This window comes from Mixophyes fleayi, chromosome 4 (genome assembly GCF_038048845.1).
Source record: "Mixophyes fleayi isolate aMixFle1 chromosome 4, aMixFle1.hap1, whole genome shotgun sequence".
Lineage (NCBI taxonomy): Eukaryota > Metazoa > Chordata > Amphibia > Anura > Limnodynastidae > Mixophyes > Mixophyes fleayi.
Window position 1 is genome coordinate 55,806,774 of NC_134405.1, and position 20,428 is coordinate 55,827,201.

The 20,428-nt window shown below is 41.9% G+C and overlaps 1 long non-coding RNA gene across 1 annotated transcript in view; it reads right to left on the bottom strand.

Annotated features, from left to right (window-relative positions):
• Positions 1 to 20,428, bottom strand: part of LOC142151445 (uncharacterized) — a 404,300-nt gene that overhangs the window by 276,004 nt on the left and 107,868 nt on the right. The window lies entirely within an intron of this gene.

Genomic DNA, 20,428 nt, shown 5'->3' on the forward strand with positions numbered 1-20,428 from the left:
CCGATCCTCTTCTTTTTTCCGCGCCGCTGAGTCTCTTCTGCCCTCTTCCGTGCTGTAGTTGCAGTGAATGCTGGGCGTGACACCACGCCCAGCATTCACTGCGAGCACAGCATGGAAGAGGGGACCAGGGAGGGAGCCGGATCACCGCTGATGTGACCGCAAGGTAAGTATTTAAAAAAAAAAAATAGGATTCGGATGGGCCCCCCTTGCCTGCAGGGCCCCCGGGCACCTGCCCATCGTGCCCAATGGAAGAGACGGCCCTGGCCAGAGGTGTATAAAATCAAGCACCTAGCCATTCCAGAGCCGTAACTTAGGATTCTAGTGCCTGGGGTGAGAAAGACAAATGCCACCACCCCCCCAGCCCTAAATTTTAACCAAGTTAACCTAAAATATTCCTAAACTGCGCCCCCCTTCAACGTTGCGCCCTGGGTGGTAGTCCCTATCGCACAGCCCTAGTTACGGCCCTGAGCCATTCAGTCTTAATTTGCAAACATTTGTGATACAAATAGGGCATTCTGAAGAGCTTAGTGACTTCAAGTGTGGTACTGTGATAGGATGCCACCTTTGCAATAAGATGCTTCATGAAGTGTCATCCCTGCTGGATAGTCCACGTAAGTAATATTATTAGAAAGTGGAAGTTTTAGGTAGGTGTGCAAAAAATGTTGCAAAGTATGAATGCTTTCAAAAATAGAAATGTTAATAGTTTATTTTTGTCAATTAACAAAATGCAAAGTGAATGAACAGAAGAGAAAACTAGAGTAAATCAATATTTGGTGTGACCACCCTTTGCCTAAAAAACAGCATAAATTCTTCTAGGTACACTTGCACACAGTTTTTGAAGGAACTTCCAGGATTACTTGTTCCTCTTTATGATGAAGATAGTTTTTAATGACATTGGCTGTATGTTTGGGGTCCTTGTCTTTCTGCAGACTTTGGAGCCAATCAGACGCCTCCCTGATGGTACTGCATGATGGTTAAGTATTTGGTTAAGTATTATGCCTGTATTTATAAGCATTGAGGACACCATTAATATTGACCAAATCCCCAACTCCATTTGTTGAAATGTTGCCCCAAACTTACAAGGAACCTCCACCATGCTTCACCGTTGCTTGCAGACACTCCTTATTCGAGAGAAATTGTACACTGGTACTAAACAGTGTCCCGGAGATGGGGACATCCACAGGAATCATACAGGGTCCTGGGCCAAAAGAGGGGGTTCTGGGCAACACATCCCATCTGTATAGCAAAGATGTTTTTATGAATAACTGCCGGGCGCCACTAAACTGCAGGTTTGAGAGAGTGGAGAGGTTGCAAAGATTCACATAAATCCAAGGTCATGGATGCCCCTGTATCATCATCCACACAATCTGCGCCCCTGAATCATCATCCACTCTCTGTGCACCATCTGCATCCCCACTCTACCCCCTCTGCATCCTCACCCTTCCCCCTCCTCCATTCTTTTGCCCCTCCATTGCTGTTTTCTATCACTATTCCCCTCCGTTTCTTTACTTACCATACTTTACCTTCTTTCTTCTATTTCATCTGTCTTTTCTTCTTTCTTCTTACCAATTTGGCGGTGCCCGGGACCCAGCATCCTCCTCTCTCCTGCCGGTTGTCACTGAATGTCGGGCGTGATGACATCACGCCTGACATTCAATGAGAAGTAAGGAAGGAGAAGAATGCTGGGTCCCGGGCACCGTCGGATTGGTAAGTTGTTGGGTTTTTTTTTCCCGTCCCCTGGCCACGGCACCCCTGGGAGCCGCGGCGCACAGTTTGGGAGCCTAGGGCTTATTCCATAACGTGTTGTTTCAACTATGAGACACTGTGGACTCTTATAGTCGTTTGGATGACTATTGTTGATTGTATTGAGAGATTTATATCAAATTTTATATATATATATATATATATATATATATATTTATATATATATATATATATATATATCTATCTATCTCTATCACATTTGTCTCTGAAGTGATGAATGGGAAAATGTTGTAGTGAGAAGTAAAGAAATGCTAGTTCAAATTATTTTACAAGAATTAAATAAACACAAAAGAAAATATGGTTCTACAATACTGAGGAGTCTATTTATTAAGCTGCAGTGAGCCAAAAATCTCTAGATGCATCAACTTACCTTTTCAATGGGGTCCTTAGATCTCCATCACGGCCGGAGATGACACTGTGGATCCATCGCTGGGTCCCATCACTGTGTGTGGCCTTAGCCAGGCATCCGCAATATCCACACGGGTCACTTCCTCCTTTCACCAGCAGCGTTACTTTTTTTTCTCGTTTAGCGCGAGGGTTTCGCCAGAGCTCCCACATGAACCCTATGGTATACACAGCGATACAAAATTATATTTACTGTCGCCAATAGTCACCAATGTAAAATAGACCCATAACTGTTTCTATCACACAAAAGTAACATGATTAAAAACAGTTATAAAACAGTAATCCTAGTAATTGTTAAAAAGGCACTGACTACTTTAAAATGTATTTCTTGTACTTGCCAGAAGTTTTATACTGTTTGGAGCTGTTGGATAGACCACATATGAAACATTGCGTTTCATTATCATGTCTTTTCCTGGGTGTCTTTGGTTTACTATTTAAATAAACTCTTCTATCTGCACAAATCATCATCATCACCATTTATTTATATAGCGCCACTGATTCCACAACGCTGTACAGAGAACTCATTCACATCAGTCCCTGCCCCATTGGTGCTTACAGTTTAAATTCCCTAACATACACACACACACACACACACACACACACACACACACAAAGACAGACAGACAGAGAGATAGACTAGGGTCTGGAGGAAATCTCGCTCCCTAGCTGACTTCTTCCACTTTAAATTCATACTCTCTTCTTTCTCCTCTGCCCCCTCCCTCGCTAAACAATCCTTCTTTAAGTCCCTCATTTCTTCTCAGTCCTCCAATCCCCGCCTCCTCTTTGCCACCTTCAGCTCCCTCCTCTCCCCCCCCCACACTCTGTCCCGCCTTCCCTCTCCGCTTCTGACTTCGCCACTTTCTTCTCTTCCAAAATTGAGGCCATCAGACTGAACATATCCTCCTCCCCTTCTCCTGCCACCCTCATTGCTTCACCTCCCCCCATCAACCAACTCTGGTGCTCCTTCAGCCCTACAACCGGGAAGAAGTTCACTCCCTTATTATTTCCTCTCCACCCTCTACCTGCCCTCTCGATCCCATCCCCTCCCACCTCCTTCGCTCTCTCTCTCCAACGGCCTGCTCTTACCTACCACACCTTTTCAACCTATCACTCTCCTCTGGTGTAGTATCCTCCTCTTTTAAACACGCTCTTATCTCTCCTATCCTCAAAAAAACCAATCTTGACCCACCGCTAATTATCGCCCTATCTCTCTTCTCCCCTATGCCTCCAAATTACTTGAGCGGATTGTCTGCAGCCGCCTAACCAGGCACCTCGCGGACAATTCCCTCCTTGACCCTCTCCAATCCGGCTACCGCCCCCTCCATTCTACCGAAACTGCCCTGGCCAAGGTTACTAATGATCTCCTATCAGCCAAATCCAAGGGTCACTTCTCCGTACTCATCCTCCTTGACCTCTCTGCAGCCTTTGACACCGTGGACCACCCCCTCCTGCTGCAAACTCTTCTCTCTCTCTGCCTCTCTTGTTCTGTCCATGCCTGGTTCGCCTCATACCTTGCTAATCGCTCCTTCTCTGTATCCACGTCTGGATCTTCCTCCTCCCCCTACCCTCTCCCCGTATGAGTCCCGCATGGCTCTGTTCTTGGCCCTCTGCTCTTTTCGCTCTACACTTCCTCCCTTGGTTCTCTCATCTCCTTCGTGTCACGCGCCGCCCCTGTGTCTCATCCTCCGCACAGGGACGGGCGCTCCCTTCCGATATCAGACGGCCGGTTGCTAGGCAACCGGTCGTCACTTCCAGGTCCCGGCAGCCGCGCGTCCCGTTGCCTAGCAACGGGACGCGATCCACAGTATCCGGCGGTGGTGTTCAGCGTCACCACCACCGTAGGCAGCCCTGCCCCCTGTCTCCCCCTATAAAAGGCTGACTCTGACACATGATGGGTGCCAGAGTATTAGGTCCCATCCTTGCTCCAGCGTTCCTGTTGTTTGCTATCTGTGACTCCAGTGTATTACCCGGCTTGTCCTGACCATTCCTCCTCTGTGCTACCTGTGAATTGACCTCGGCTTGTTATTGACCATTCTCCTGTGCTCCTGATACCTGACCCGGCTAGCTCCTGACTACGAACATTGGATTCTCCCTGTGGCATCTATTGATATCTTGGTTCTGACCCGGCCTGCCTGACACCGCTTCCATCCTTGCTTCACTGGTTGCTCCCTCTGAGGACCGCGACCTGCGTGTTCCCCGGGCTAAGACCATACTTCCTTGCGGGGGTTCCTGGTGAAGACCTGGAACATGTTAGACTCCGCGCCTCTTTGGTGAGTAGTGCCAAAAACCAGTAAGAAATACTCCTGAATCGTGACACTTCGGTCTTCAGTATCACCTTTATGCTGACGACATTCAACTCTATATCTCCTCTCCTGATCTTTCCTCCACCCTTCTCGCTCGGGTATCCGACTGCTTCTCCGCCATCTCCTCCTGGATGTCCGAGCACTTTCTCAAAATCAATATCTCTAAAACTGAACTCATTGTCTTTCCTCCGCCTAGACTCCCATCCCACCATGATCTCTCTATTGTCGTCAATAACACCACCATCTCCTCTGTCACCCAACTTCGCTGCCTGGGTGTCACCCTCGACTCATCTCTCTCTTTTGCCCCTCACATTTATTCCCTTGCCCAAGCCTGTTGCTTCCAACTACGCAACATCGCCCGCATCCGTCCTTTTCTCTCTCAGGATGCCACCAAAACTATCATCCACGCACTCATTATCTCCCGCCTCGATTATTGTAACCTCCTCCTCACTGGCCTCCCCCACTCCCGTCTCTCACCCCTCCGCTCTATACTCAATGCAGCCGCAAGAGTCATCTTCCTTTCACGCCGCTCCTCCTCTGCCTCCCCTCTCTGCCTTGCCTTACACTGGCTCCCCTTCCCCTACAGAATCCTTTTCAAACTCCTCACCACCACTTACGAGGCTCTCTCCAACGCTACTGCCCCTTATATCTCTACCCTCCTCTCCATTCACACTCCTGCCCGCTCCCTGCACTTGGCCAACGACCGCCGCGTCTCCTCCACTCTTATCACCTCTTCCCACTCCAGAATCCAAGACTTTTCCTGTGCAGCCCCCCCTTCTCTGGAACGACCTCCCTCGCTCCATCCGTCTCTCTCCTACTCTGTGCTCCTTCAAACGTGCACTCAAAACTCACCTCTTCCTCAAAGTCTACCAACCATCTACTTAACCCCCATCTCCTCCCTTTAGCTCGTCCTCCCTTCTCTCCACTTCGCCACTGTGCTGCCATAATAATGTTGAGCCAATCACTAATTATGTTAATTAAACTGCATTATGGTTAAAATGTATTCAGAAGAGTTGAAGATCAGTGCTCTTCAGGGCTTCCATTTAGGAAAGCCATTCCCCTCATCGTACCCCCCTTTCCTTCTGGAGAGTTTTCTATACACAACACCATCTGCTCCTAATGGCAATGGGGTCTTCAGACCCGTAAACCTACTCCAGGTAAGCTCTTATTTATTTATTAAGCGTTCTATAGATTGTATATTACCCATATTTTTTAAATTCTATATTATATATGCTCTCTATTCTCTTGTTGTGACCTTAAGGATCCATATGAACCAAGAGACCACATCACTGTGATGTCTATACTACAAAGGAGATCCAGTGATGACCACTTATCCTACAGATATGCCCGTTTCTATCTGTCTGTCAGTTTTTTAATACTCTGCCCTAGGACGTTTAACTTTTGATTTAATATACTTGTGTTCACTTTATAGACTATGCATCTGATAACAAACTGGTAATCCTAAATATGGCTGCCCGCAGAACACTGGTACACTGTTTTCACGGTCTGCGCAAACTGCTTCACTTAACTCCTTACATTGCTTTCTCATAATTATTCTCCAATTATTTATTTCACTTATTCAACCGCTTGTGTCATCTGTCAAACGACTTTCTATATCTTAGTTTGCAGAACTGTAAATCTTTTTATTAGCCACAGAGAATTCTTATCACCCAGTATTTATAAAGTGATCATTGTATGTGGTGTTGTACATAGTGTACAGCAGACATGGCCTGCTAACATAACCCGATAAACATGGATGGGCTTCCCTCACAGCATCAATGAGGTCTGATCTGATCACAGAGGTGTCCGTCTTACCCTGTACCTCAGTTTACCCCTGCAGGTCTGTCTGAGCTAATTACTGGATAAGTCACTCAGAGTAATTACTATATGCACAACATTATTTCTTTATCTGTCTTTTGATTTTTGCCTCTCTGATAATATCACTACATTTTTCAGTATCTTTCACCACTTAACTTGTTCTTTATGTTATCGTTAATATCTGCTTTTATACTGTATATTGTTTTGTGATTGGAAAGATCAATGTACATATCTATAACCCGTATGGCAGCTGTATTGGGCTAGACAGCTGGCAGATGGTCCTGTATTGTGGCCAAGATTATGTTTACACATTGATCCTTCCGTGTCGGTGGTGTTCATGGATTGAATCCTCATCTTTGGATTTGTGGAAAGACCTTTTTAAGTCATTGTTTTTATTTATTTATTTATTTATTTTAAGAAATGTATTTATATTTTCAAAAACAATGTAAAAAAACAAAACACAAAGCCAGTGACCATAATGATAGACATCTTACATAGTAGGCAAGCTGCAGTCACCAAGCAAGTACAGACTGTGCATTATTTTTATTTTTATTATTTTGTATCATAATGATTTGCTGTTTACCTATTAACATTTCAATTAGTCTGATGAATTCTGAACGATTTCAATTTTTTTTTATTTTTTTTTTAGGATGGGGAGCCATGACGCCCTATAGACTGGGGCTGCGCAGAAGTAATGCCTAGGACAGCATGTAACGTAAGCCATATTTATGTGTGCATAATATTTTGGGTATGCCAATCAATCAAATTTTATTGATCTAGGCGAACACAGTTAAGTAAGCGGATTTACCAGGTGGACCTGCGTTAAACAAGTCATATAACAATACATTTATATACAGACATAGACAGCAGTTGCATGAGTACAATGGGGCAACAGGTAGACCTGCATAAATACCAATACATATGGGACGGTCGGTAGGATATGCGGTACAATGGGGTAGCAAGTCATTAAATATTTATAATAAATACAACAACATTCATGGTTTTGTATTCCTGTAAGGTGCAGGGAGGATCTTCGTTACAATGGATGCCACAAACAAATTGATGGACATAGTCACTTTAAAAGGAAACCTGTGAGGAGAGTTGGACAATCAGTTATAGCAATAATTGATTGTTCATACCAACAGAACCAAGAGCAATAAAGTATTATTTACAAAAATAAAAGCATGCGCAGGTAAGATGTTGTGCAAGCTTCAGTACCAACACTCTGGGGATTTTTCTGTCCTGCAGATACTTTTGTTACAGTCAAGGGAAAGGAGTGGATTAAAATCATGACAATCCCATCTTTTCCAAAATCTCCAAAGCTCATTCGGCTAAGTTTACATCTGGGCTTGTCCTGTGGGTATGGCTTACTGCTCGGCATTCTGGGAAATTCTTCTGAAAAAGTCTGAAATCTGACTAAAACCAGTTATCCTTATGCCACATGGAACTTTACGTTTTAAGTAATTATATACATGTGTGTGGACATCTAATGGCCTTCAGTGTCCTCAAACACATAAATTAAACATTTTCACAATGAAGATAATTATATTCTGTGAAGGGCTGATATAAATGGCAAATGTACCAAAAGGTTGGTCTGTCCTAAGGTATATCTAGGCCTACATGAAATACTTTCTGGAACACCCAGGTGTCCTCCTTATAAAAGAATGACAAGGCAGATTGATACCTGTGAGGGGTGTGCTAGAAGTAAATCTTCACATACTGCTCCCACTGACCTATGTCAAAGAAGCCATGGTCATTATCTGTGGGGGGATTTTGTAGGCCTACCTTTATTAAAAAGATTTACTGTGGTCTCGGAATACCTAATTTCAAAAAAATACTACCTTTCAGCCCAACTTGCTCAATGTGTCTTATGGAGCGGCCCCACTTCTGCTAGACTTTGGGTGACCCTGGAGGCTGAGAATCTGGGATTGCTTACGCCTGCCTCCCTTCTGTGGACTCCAAGGACTCATCGTCCTAAAAAGCCTTGACTCACCCCACAATCTCCCTGTCATTAGCTGTGTGGGACTCGTCAATAAGACTTTATGGTCTCTCCTCACATCCATCTCCAATAATTCCCCTTTTTATTAATCCAGATTTCCCTCCAGGCTTACACCATTCCTCGTTCTTTTCATGGCACTCCCAAAGGATACGTTTCCTACATGACATAACCCGCATTGTCTTATCCCCCCTATTTGTAGACATTCAAGCGATATTTGGTCTGTCCACACAGAACTTTTATCAATACAAATTCGTAACTTTCACTCCACCACCAAATCTCGTCTAACCTCTCATCCTCTCACTACTATCAAAACATTATATCTGTGCATCAACGTCAGGTCTTATATCTACCATTTACTCTGAACTAAACCTTCCCTCTAATCCTCCTCGAAACCCCCATGAGATAGCATGGGAGCATGACCTGGGTTCTCTGCTTGATGATGAGGAATGGTCGGAAATCCGTGACAATGCCGCCTCTAGCTCAATTTGTGTCCGAATAAAAGAAAATATATACAAACTCCTATTCCGATGGTATTATGTACCTACACGTCTTCAAAAAATGCTACCTGACCACTCTGACAGATGTTGGCGTTTATGCTCTGGCGCAGGCTCTTTCCTACACATATGGTGGGACTGGCCTAAATTGATTCCCTTCTGGCGTGAAGTTAAATCCTTGATAGAAACGGTGCTCAAAATTTCTTTACCCCTCGACCCTAAATTTTTCCTTCTACCCCTCGGATTTCTTACGGCTAATAGACGCCACATTAAACTTGCTCGCTACATTATTTCTGCGGCCACATGTCATTGCCATGGAAACAGATCACTCCCCCTTCACTTATCGCTGTGACTAACAGGATCTGGCAAACTCATCGGATGGAGTATATGACCAGCATTATACGAAACTCCGCCAAATCCTTTAACAAAGTTTGGGACCCATGGATGTCTTACTACCAATACCACTCCCCCTTTACTTAGTCATACTTCCTACCCATCCGCAATCCTTTCCCTTCTCTACTTTCTGTCTCTAGTTCTAGGGTGATTTCTGCCACGCCACCCCCAATTCTCCTCTTCCTTCCTTTTCTTTCATTTACCTCTCTTTTTCTTACCCTCTTTTTTCTCTCCTCTTATTCTATCTCTTAACATAAAAAATACCGGTCTTTCTTTCACATCGTCTAATAGAATCTGACCTGTACTCTCTTCAATGTGAGACGAGCACCTCACCTTTATTTAAATTATTCATTGTATTTTGTACGATATAACATGTATTTGTATTGCATTGTGTATTCTATTTGACCGTCAATAAATACTTTGTTTAAAAAAAAAATAAGATTTACTGTTTAGCCTTCTGCTAAGCCAATTATAAGCCCTGTTTATTGTCCATGTTTCCAAGTAATGCTGTTATTCCTAATGACAGTCTCTGATAAAGGTTCTCAATTCATTCATTCTGGAAAGTCTTTTGTAAGCTTCCGAGAATTTATCTACAATTTTCCTCTGTGCACCATCTGGAAAGCAGTGGCCAATCAGTCTCTGGAACAATTTTTGAGGTTACATCTCAGCCCACCATTGGGATTGGGCCAAGCTCCGGTCATGGGCAGAACTTTTCTTTAACAATTCACCTTGTTCCTCATTTTTCCATTATTTTAGAATGATAATATGGAACAAAAGTCCATTCTAATTGAGTCCATTCTACCATCAAATAAAATCGTCTTCCAACACCACAACCCAAGTTTAAAATAGATGTCAGAGTTTGGTTACCAAAAAACAAACAAAGAGCTATATTAAGACCTAGGTTTATTGGACCATACAGGATTCATGAAATAATGACCATCTACCCTCAGGATTCCAAATACCTTCCATGTTTCTCTTTTGATACATGTACAGTCACAATGCTGAACTACAGTATCCTATCCACCTCCTACCTAGGTGGACAACTAGAGTATTATTTATTTTAATGTATTTTACAAGGAACAAATACATTATGATGTATGGATACATCATATACAGTTGTGAACAGTATAGTGTGATCCTCAGTGTCAAAAGCTTTTTGCAAAATCGAGGAATAATGCATTGGGTTAGGTACACACTATAGGAAAAATAACGGATTAGCGATTTACCAACAACAGAAAAAAAAAATCCTGATCAGAATGGTGATTCATGTGTACACACTGTACACGATTACTTTCAGATCTCTGCTCTTCATCTGTCATAACCACCGGCTGGCTGTCATACCATCGATCAGCAGGAATCCGCCCCCATGCTCTCAGCCTGCATTCCAAGGTATGTGTGCCTGACCCTTCCCCCTCATATGTTGTTGCAATTCTGCAGAGTGCATAGCCACTGCAGAATTGGAACCAAATTGTACCATCGCTGAATGAAATTTTCAAGTCAGTTTGAAAATCTCGATCAGCGATTTTAAGTGCTTTGGAACAATGATCATTCAGTCAAATAATGTGATTCCTGGCAAATGGAGGCCCCGTGTCGCCATTTCTCTAGGAAGTGGGCAGGATGTGGGAGAATTGCCTGCTCTCCCGGTAGTCCAGGACATCTACCCGGAATTCTGGAGATTTGGCAAGTATGCCGAATGTCCACTCTTTATCACCCATGTTGCTTCATATGTAGACATGGTCACTTCCAGATGTCCTGTCGTGATCACACCTCAAATTTCATTTAGCACCTACATAAATCCAAGTCTGGCAAAACTTTGGTGCCAATTATAGGTAATATCCCTGATCTGGATGTGTTGCCGATTTGTGGCATTTCTTTGACCCTTGCTGTCTTTTGACTATTAAACTTGTTTCTGATCCTTAGGCTCTATATGAGGACAAACCAAATTAAATGCACAATAACTCTCATTAATTGTGCTGGGTGGAACGCATACAATGCACATCTCTTTGTATTATCCCTATGTGAGGGATATGACAATTAGGTGCAATTTGAGGCAGTAGTCTGCTACTTCTTTGCCTGCTCTTTGTCTTATTGTTGGTCTTAATTACACTACTATACCCCCAATAATCTCACACATAACCTATACCATTAAGACACACCACAAAGCTATTGTATTGTGAGAGGTTTATCACACCTCACCTTGATTGACTGAAGGCCAAAGTGAGTAACTAATAGGGTTAAATGGAAAAGAAAGCAAATAATAAAACTGCATCAAATGTTGAGCAACAGATTAGTGCCATCATAGATACCAGGTCAAGTACTGTAACAAGAATATTTGTTATCCATTCATTCCTTAATAATCCCTGCAAATCAAAAATATAGGGTTAGAGCACCTTTAAAATATTACAATAACTACTTGTGACATGGCTGCATCCTTGAGAATTTCCACAAGGTGTCACTGTAATTAAACAGGTCTGCATATCCAGAGGGTTATAGTGTGACCTGCTTCGCTTTCACTGTACAATTATGCAATTTGGAAGCCAACGTGACACTTTGAAATCCAATGTCCTTTTTTAACCCTAAAAAAAAAACATTATTTTTTTATTAAATAAACTATTTGTATAAGTATAGCTTTGTATTGTTGCAGTTGCCAGTCACCACTTCTGTGTTCGGATAAGCCAGGGCTGGCAACTTTTGCCCAGGGACTAACAAATGAACACTGCCAGCGTATGACAGACGCGGAGGAACAGCTGCCGACAGATTCACGGCTGAGAATCCGGCAGCCGCTGCTGTTTTATGTCACTGGCCAGTGCTCAGTCTGGGTGCATGGTGGAGGCACTAAGAAAACTGAATGAGTGACAAAGGACCAGCACTGGGATCGGGGTGGGGAGAGGGGGACAAGGTTTTTGGAATTGACCAAGTGGGTGAGGCCCTCTTTGTGCCTGAATGTTGCACTTCAGCGGAGAAACGCATTTCAAGCAATGTAATAAAAAGTTTCACACATACAAAAGTGGCATAATAACAACACTCCATGGCGTAAGTTTATCAAGCTGCGAGTTTGAAAAAGTGGAGATGTTTCCGACAGCAACCAGTCAGATTCAAGCTGTCATGTTGTAGGATGTACTAAATAAATGATAACAAGAATCTGATTGGTTGCTATAGGCAACATCTCCACTTTTTCAAACCCGTAGCTTGATAAATGTACCCCCTGGTGTCCTTTTACCTAGATGTTTTATTTAAGCTATAAATAAGGCTAAACAGTAGTATTTTAAGAGAAACATTGTAAAGTTTATTTATTTGAAAGGAGTGGTACCAAACAGACGCTGAACTTTGATGTGACATTTAGGGGCATATTCAATTCTCGGCGGAAACGCCCTGGGCCGCGAGCTGAAATCCAGCTAACTATTACCGTATTAACGGTAATAGTTTTTCGGCGGCGCGGAAAAAAAACAATTGAATATGCCCCTTAGGGGTAGATTTATTAAACCTTCGAAAAAAGAAAAGTGGAGGTGTTGCCCATAGCAACCAATGCGATTTTAACAATAATTCTATAGAATGTATTAGTTAAAGGATAGCTAGAATCTGATTGGTTGCTAAAGGTTTAAAGGATCTATCCCTAGACTTTTGCAAAATGCACCTCTAAACCTCACTGCACATTAAAGAGCACTCTTACATTGCAGGGGCTGCTCCTGAGCACAGGTAGGAGGCAGGCACCTTGCTCGACAGACCACCCAATTTCATCAGTGCAAAGTAAGGTGTTGTGTGGTGCGATTTGGGTCCTCCTGATAAATAACATATGCTATATATCACCCACGTATCCCCTTTAAAGGACAACAAAATATACAGTTGGCGCGCCTAGCGTGGGTGTTGCTGTGGCGCTACGAGCAGCTCGAATAGCGAGTCTGCCACACTCCTTTTTAACAGAAATTGTTTTATACGCCATTCACACACCATTTTCAGTTAGACGATAGGAGTGGATTGCCAAGACATCCCTACCATTCACACATTAATTAGGAGGCTCCACACACTCACTAAATTAAACACTGACCAATTCAATAAGACCTTATACGTGAAAGGACATAAAGTTTTCCACAGTTTTATTATTAAATCCACCGATATCACATTATTATTAAGATCATATTTAGGAGTGCTGAATAGACCTTGTATCCTCAATTCAATTAGTGTGGTTGACTAAATATTCCAGCTGATTGTACAGCTATAGCAACACCCACACTAAGAGCGCCATGTGCATATTTTGTTTTTCTTAATACCGTTTTTAAAACCGCAAGCAGCACACTACGTAGAATCTGTACAATGATTGATAGGTCAAGTCTGACCAAGATACACACATTAACATAATGGTCTAATATACAGAATCACTCAAACACAGGGGACGGAGAAAGGATACGACCACACACTTGTTTTTCAGTTTTGAAAACACAGAACAAAATAGATGCAGATTGTAAAGAACGACAATCCTGTCATATATTCCTAGATTTAATACCACAAGGATTAAAGATACATAATGAACCCACACACAGCCAGGACAATGAGGACTTTTTGATAACCTAGATAAACTAATTGGACAAAGGTCATAAAATGAAGATAATGAACTAATACAAAGAAAACAAAAGAACATATTAAGGGGTAAATATGGAATTAAGAGAGACAACCACAAAACACTTACAAAAAGACCCCATCAGACCAACCAGTAGATTAAAGAGACACCACCCACACAAATCACCAAATACAAACAAGAATCCATTATAGAAAAATTTAGGTTCTACCTACCAACAATTCATGTCAGAAGAACACATAAGGAAAGATGTGAGGATCTTCGCAACACCGAAACTTGGTTTAAAGACTAGAACCAATTCACAGTGCGAATCAGATATCTCAGTCTCTATAAAAGGAAGTTTCAGACATTAGATACCAAACATTAGCCTTAGAATCCTTTGTAAGAATTAGACACACATGAGATTCCAGAAGCATTAAACAAGGGAGATGGTCATAAACCAGAAGGAACTCCCAGACATACAGCCAGAGACTCCCCTAAACACCGTTGTTAAGGAAACAATTGAACATTCTTGACATTTTTTAGGAGTAGGCACACACCCCCCACATGCCCCGGATCCCAAGCAGAACACCAAAATATCCAACAACAATAAGGAGATTAGAAGAATTAGATGAGGCAAGAGAGAAGGGAGGAGAGGGCAAAAAACACAAACAGACTCATCAACTAGAACATAATCTCCTATTGGCATATTCAATTTAAGTGAACATAAACTAACAGAGGATGAAACCACATTACTAAACAGGCATAAAACTCACACCCACTCGACAGCTCGATAAGTTTGAAACTTACTTCGATATTTAGAACTTTGTTAGAAAAATCTGAATAACAAAAATATTTTCACAACCCCATACAAACATATGCGACTATTTAACTAACAGTAAATACAAACACACAGATCTCAGACAATCATCTACCTTTTACCCATGGCAGCTAAGAAGCAGTTACATCGAAACTTTAGAAACAAATGATCACTGATGAACTAGAAAACACTAATATAAAAACCACACACAAACAACCCATCATCATCAACATTTATTTAAAGTGCTACGGAATTTGCTGGCGCTATATAAATGTTGATGATTTATATAGCTCAAGCAAATTCTGTAGCGCTTTACAATTTGGGACAAATACAATAATACACAACACTGGGTAATATAGACAAAGAGGTAGAAAAGAAAGAAAAACATTAGAAACATTAAAGATCAATGACACTATCACAATAAAACCAGCAGACAAGGGAGGGGTATTAGTATTACTTTAAAAAAAAAAAAAAAGGATTACATAACAGTCGCACATAGGATCCTTAACACCACCACATATTCCAAACTTGAAAAGGATCCAACTAGACTTTCAAGTCTAACTACTCAAACTATTGCATCAAGGATTAGTAGGGATATTCTCACCAAAAGAGAATATTAATTTCTGAAAACAGCATCCCATAATACCAGTCATTTGCTCCCTTCCTAAATGACCTAAATACTCCACATACCCTCCAGGCAGACTAATAATCTCAGGGATAGGTTCACTCACCTCTAACCTTTCCCAATGTATAGAGCACTTCCTTCAGGGTTATGTCAGGACACAAAGGGTCTGATTCATGAAGGAATGTAAATGCCGATTTTCTGTGTATAATCTGTAAATTTAATCTGCACATTCTCAGAATTGGACCATACACAACTAAACACAGCAACGTTCAATTAATTTTCATACGCAGAGGACACTTACTACAGTTTACGATTTCTGGGAGTGAAGGGGTATTCGCTGTCACGTATCACTGGGATGAGATGACAGGCACCTACCAGCAGTTGGCGCTACTGAGCTAGTAGGCGCGGAGTCTAAGAATCCGGCAGCTGCTGCTGTTTCATGTCACTGGCCAGTGCTCAGTCTGGGTGCATGGTGGAGGCACTAAGAAAACTGAATGAGTGACAAAGGACCAGCACTGGGATCGGGGTGGGGAGAGGGGGACAAGGTTTTTGGAATTGACCAAATGGGTGAGGCCCTCTTTGTGCCTGAATGTTGCACTTCAGCGGAGAAACGCATTTCAAGCAATGTAATAAAAAGTTTCACACATACAAAAGTGGCATAATAACAACACTCCATGGCGTAAGTTTATCAAGCTGCGAGTTTGAAAAACTGGAGATGTTTCCAACAGCAACCAGTCAGATTCTAGCTGTCATGTTGTAGGATGTACTAAATAAATGATAACAAGAATCTGATTGGTTGCTATAGGCAACATCTCCACTTTTTCAAACCCGTAGCTTGATAAATGTACCCCCTGGTGTCCTTTTACCTAGATGTTTTATTTAAGCTATAAATAAGGCTAAACAGTAGTATTTTAAGAGAAACATTGTAAAGTTTATTTATTTGAAAGGAGTGGTACCAGACAGGACAGACGCTGAACTTTGATGTGACATTTAGGGGCATATTCAATTCTCGGTGGAAACACCCTGGGCCGCGAGCTGAAATCCAGCTAACTATTACCGTATTAACGGTAATAGTTTTTCGGCGGCGCGGAAAAAAAACAATTGAATATGCCCCTTAGGGGTAGATTTATTAAACCTTCGAAAAAAGAAAAGTGGAGGTGTTGCCCATAGCAACCAATGAGATTTTAACAATAAATCTATAGAATGTATTAGTTAAAGGATAGCTAGAATCTGATTGGTTGCTAAAGGTTTAAAGGATCTATCCCTAGACTTTTGCAAAATGCACCTCTAAACCTCTCTGCACATTAAAGAGCACTCTTACATTGCAGGGGCTGCTCCTGAGCACAGGTAGGAGGCAGGCACCTTGCTCGACAGACCACCCAATTTCATCAGTGCAAAGTAAGGTGTTGTGTGGTGCGATTTGGGTCCTCCTGATAAATAACATATGCTATATATCACCCACGTATCCCCTTTAAAGGACAACAAAATATACAGTTGGCGCGCTTAGCGTGGGTGTTGCTGTGGTGCTACGAGCAGCTCGAATAGCGAGTCTGCCACACTCCTTTTTAACAGAAATTGTTTTATACGCCATTCACACATCATTTTCAGTTAGACGATAGGAGTGGATTGCCAGGACATCCCTACCATTCACACATTAATTAGGAGGCTCCACACACTCACTAAATTAAACACTGACCAATTCAATAAGACCTTATACGTGAAAGGACATAAAGTTTTCCACAGTTTTATTATTAAATCCACCGATATCACATTATTATTAAGATCATATTTAGGAGTGCTGAATAGACCTTGTATCCTCAATTCAATTAGTGTGGTTGACTAAATATTCCAGCTGATTGTACAGCTAGAGCAACACCCACACTAAGAGCGCCATGTGCATATTTTGTTTTTCTTAATACCGTTTTTAAAACCGCAAGCAGCACACTACGTAGAATCTGTACAATGATTGCTAGGTCAAGTCTGACCAAGATACACACATTAACATAATGGTCTAATATACAGAATCACTCAAACACAGGGGACGGAGAAAGGATACGACTACACACTTGTTTTTAAGTTTTGAAAACACAGAACAAAATAGATGCAGATTGTAAAGAACGACAATCCTGTCATATATTCCTAGATTTAATACCACAAGGATTAAAGATACATAATGAACCCACACACAGCCAGGACAATGAGGACTTTAATAACCTAGATAAACTAATTGGACAAAGGTCATAAAATGAAGATAATGAACTAATACAAAGAAAACAAAAGAACATATTAAGGGGTAAATATGGAATTAAGAGAGACAACCACAAAACACTTATAAAAAGACCCCATCAGACCGACCAGTAGATTAAAGAGACACCACCCACACAAATCACCAAATACAAACAAGAATCCATTATAGAAAAATTTAGGTTCTACCTACCAACAATTCATGTCAGAAGAACACATAAGGAAAGATGTGAGGATCTTCGCAACACCGAAACTTGGTTTAAAGACTAGAACCAATTCACAGTGCGAATCAGATATCTCAGTCTCTATAAAAGGAAGTTTCAGACATTAGATACCAAACATTAGCCTTAGAATCCTTTGTAAGAATTAGACACACATGAGATTCCAGAAGCATTAAACAAGGGAGATGGTCATAAACCAGAAGGAACTCCCAGACATACAGCCAGAGACTCCCCTAAACACCGTTGTTAAGGAAACAATTGAACATTCTTGACATTTTTTAGGAGTAGGCACACACCCCCCACATGCCCCGGATCCCAAGCAGAACACCAAAATATCCAACAACAATAAGGAGATTAGAAGAATTAGATGAGGCAAGAGAGAAGGGAGGAGAGGGCAAAAAACACAAACAGACTCATCAACTAGAACATAATCTCCTATTGGCATATTCAACTTAAGTGAACATAAACTAACAGAGGATGAAACCACATTACTAAACAGGCATAAAACTCACACCCACTCGACAGCTCGATAAGTTTGAAACTTACTTCGATATTTAGAACTTTGTTAGAAAAATCTGAATAACAAAAATATTTTCACAACTCCATACACACATATACGACTATTTAACTAACCGTAAATACAAACACACAGATCTCAGACAATCATCTACCTTTTACCCATGGCAGCTAAGAAGCAGTTACATTGAAACTTTAGAAACAAATGATAACTGATGAACTAGAAAACACTAATATAAAAACCACACACAAACAACCCATCATCATCATCATCAACATTTATTTAAAGCGCTACGGAATTTGCTGGCGCTATATAAATGTTGATGATTTATATAGCACCAGCAAATTCTGTAGCGCTTTACAATTTGGGACAAATACAATAATACACAACACTGGGTAATATAGACAAAGAGGTAGAAAAGAAAGAAAAACATTAGAAACATTAAAGATCAATGACACTATCACAATAAAACCAGCAGACAAGGGAGGGGTATTAGTATTACTTTAAAAAAAAAAAAAAGGATTACATAACAGTCGCACATAGGATCCTTAACACCACCACATATTCTCACCAAAAGAGAATATTAGTTTCTGAAAACAGCATCCCATAATACCAGTCATTTGCTCCCTTCCTAAATGACCTAAATACTCCACATACCCTCCAGGCAGACTAATAATCTCAGGGATAGGTTCACTCACCTCTAACCTTTCCCAATGTATAGAGCACTTCCTTCAGGGTTAAGTCAAGACACAAAGAGTCTGATTCATGAAGGAATGTAAATGCCGATTTTCTGTGTATAATCTGTAAATTTAATCTGCACATTCTCAGAATTGGACCATACACAACTAAACACAGCAACGTTCAATTAATTTTCATACACAGAGGACACTTACTACAGCTTACGATTTCTGGGAGTGAAGGGGTATTCGCTGTCACGTATCACTGGGATGAGATGACAGGCACCTACCAGCAGTTGGCGCTACTGAGCTAGTAGGCGCGGAGTCTAAACACGCTCCTGGTTTTTACCAGGGACTCCAGCAAGGTAGTATGGGCTCAGCTGCAGGTCGCGGCCCTCCAAGTCAGTTGCTGGTGAGGTGGGCAGTGAAGAGAGTAATGAACAAGCCGGGTTGGTAACAGGTATCAAGCAGGATCCAAATCAGCAGCCAAAGGATAGTAAACACGTCGGGTCGGTAACAAACACAGGAACCAAAGAATAGTCAAGTCGGAGTCTGGAACCAGGAGACAGGTAAGTAACAGGCGCTGGAGCAGGTAATGACCTAATACCCTGGCAGCAACATGCTACCAGAGTGAACTTTGAATAGAGGCTAAAGGAGGCTGTCAGTGACGTCGCTGACCGCCGAAACACCGGGCAGAAGAGTGTCCTGTCACCTAGCGACGGGCACAGGTGCCACCCAGCCAGTGGAAGAGGAGCCTGACAGTAGCGTCTCGTTGCCTGGCAATGAGACACAATCATATAGGGCTGAGTAAGAGGTCCGTCCCCGCTGAGAGGTAAGCAAGCCAGGATGCCGCCTGACATTTGCCCATTGTTAATGTAGAGTAAGGGTGTGCCAAACTGAAGCGCATGCGGCCACGTCCGAATCAAGCTCTGGGCATCTCAGAGTTACTTATTTTCCTGCTGTATCTCTTGCTCCAGCTGCAGGGCTAGTCCTGATCAGTAGTGATGCGGTCACGTATGGATGATATAACATGTGTGTTCTTTAGCATATTCATAATTGGACATATCCTGCAGTGTCTTGTGTAGTAGAGCTTAGCGAACTACACCCAAATTCATTAGCTCACGTATCTTCAGATCCGCTCCTTGAACTCGGGAGTGCGCAGAGCCGATTTACGTGCGTCTTTGAACAAACGCAAGCTGTGCTTACAATGCCTGCCTTGATGAATCAGACCCTCTGAGCGGTGTTTGTAGTGTATCTACTTCAGCCGTGGATCTTCTTCCTCTGGTTATCTTCAGACGGCGTGTCAGTATTCTGTTACAGCTGTATTGCAGTATCCTAGTGTGCCCGGATTACACAGTATAGAACAAAGGATTTGAAACTTTCATTGAAATTTTCATTAGACTTTCTAAGACAATTAAGAATGTATTTAGCACATATTGTATGAATGGATGATTTCATAAGTACCTTTTTCCATTTTTATGTTAATTTCATCTTCCTAATGGAGAACGGTTATTGGGAAATGTAATTATATTCAAATAAAACTTAATCTGGAAGGTAGGACATTGAAAAGCAATGTTTTAAAGAAGTAATTGACTT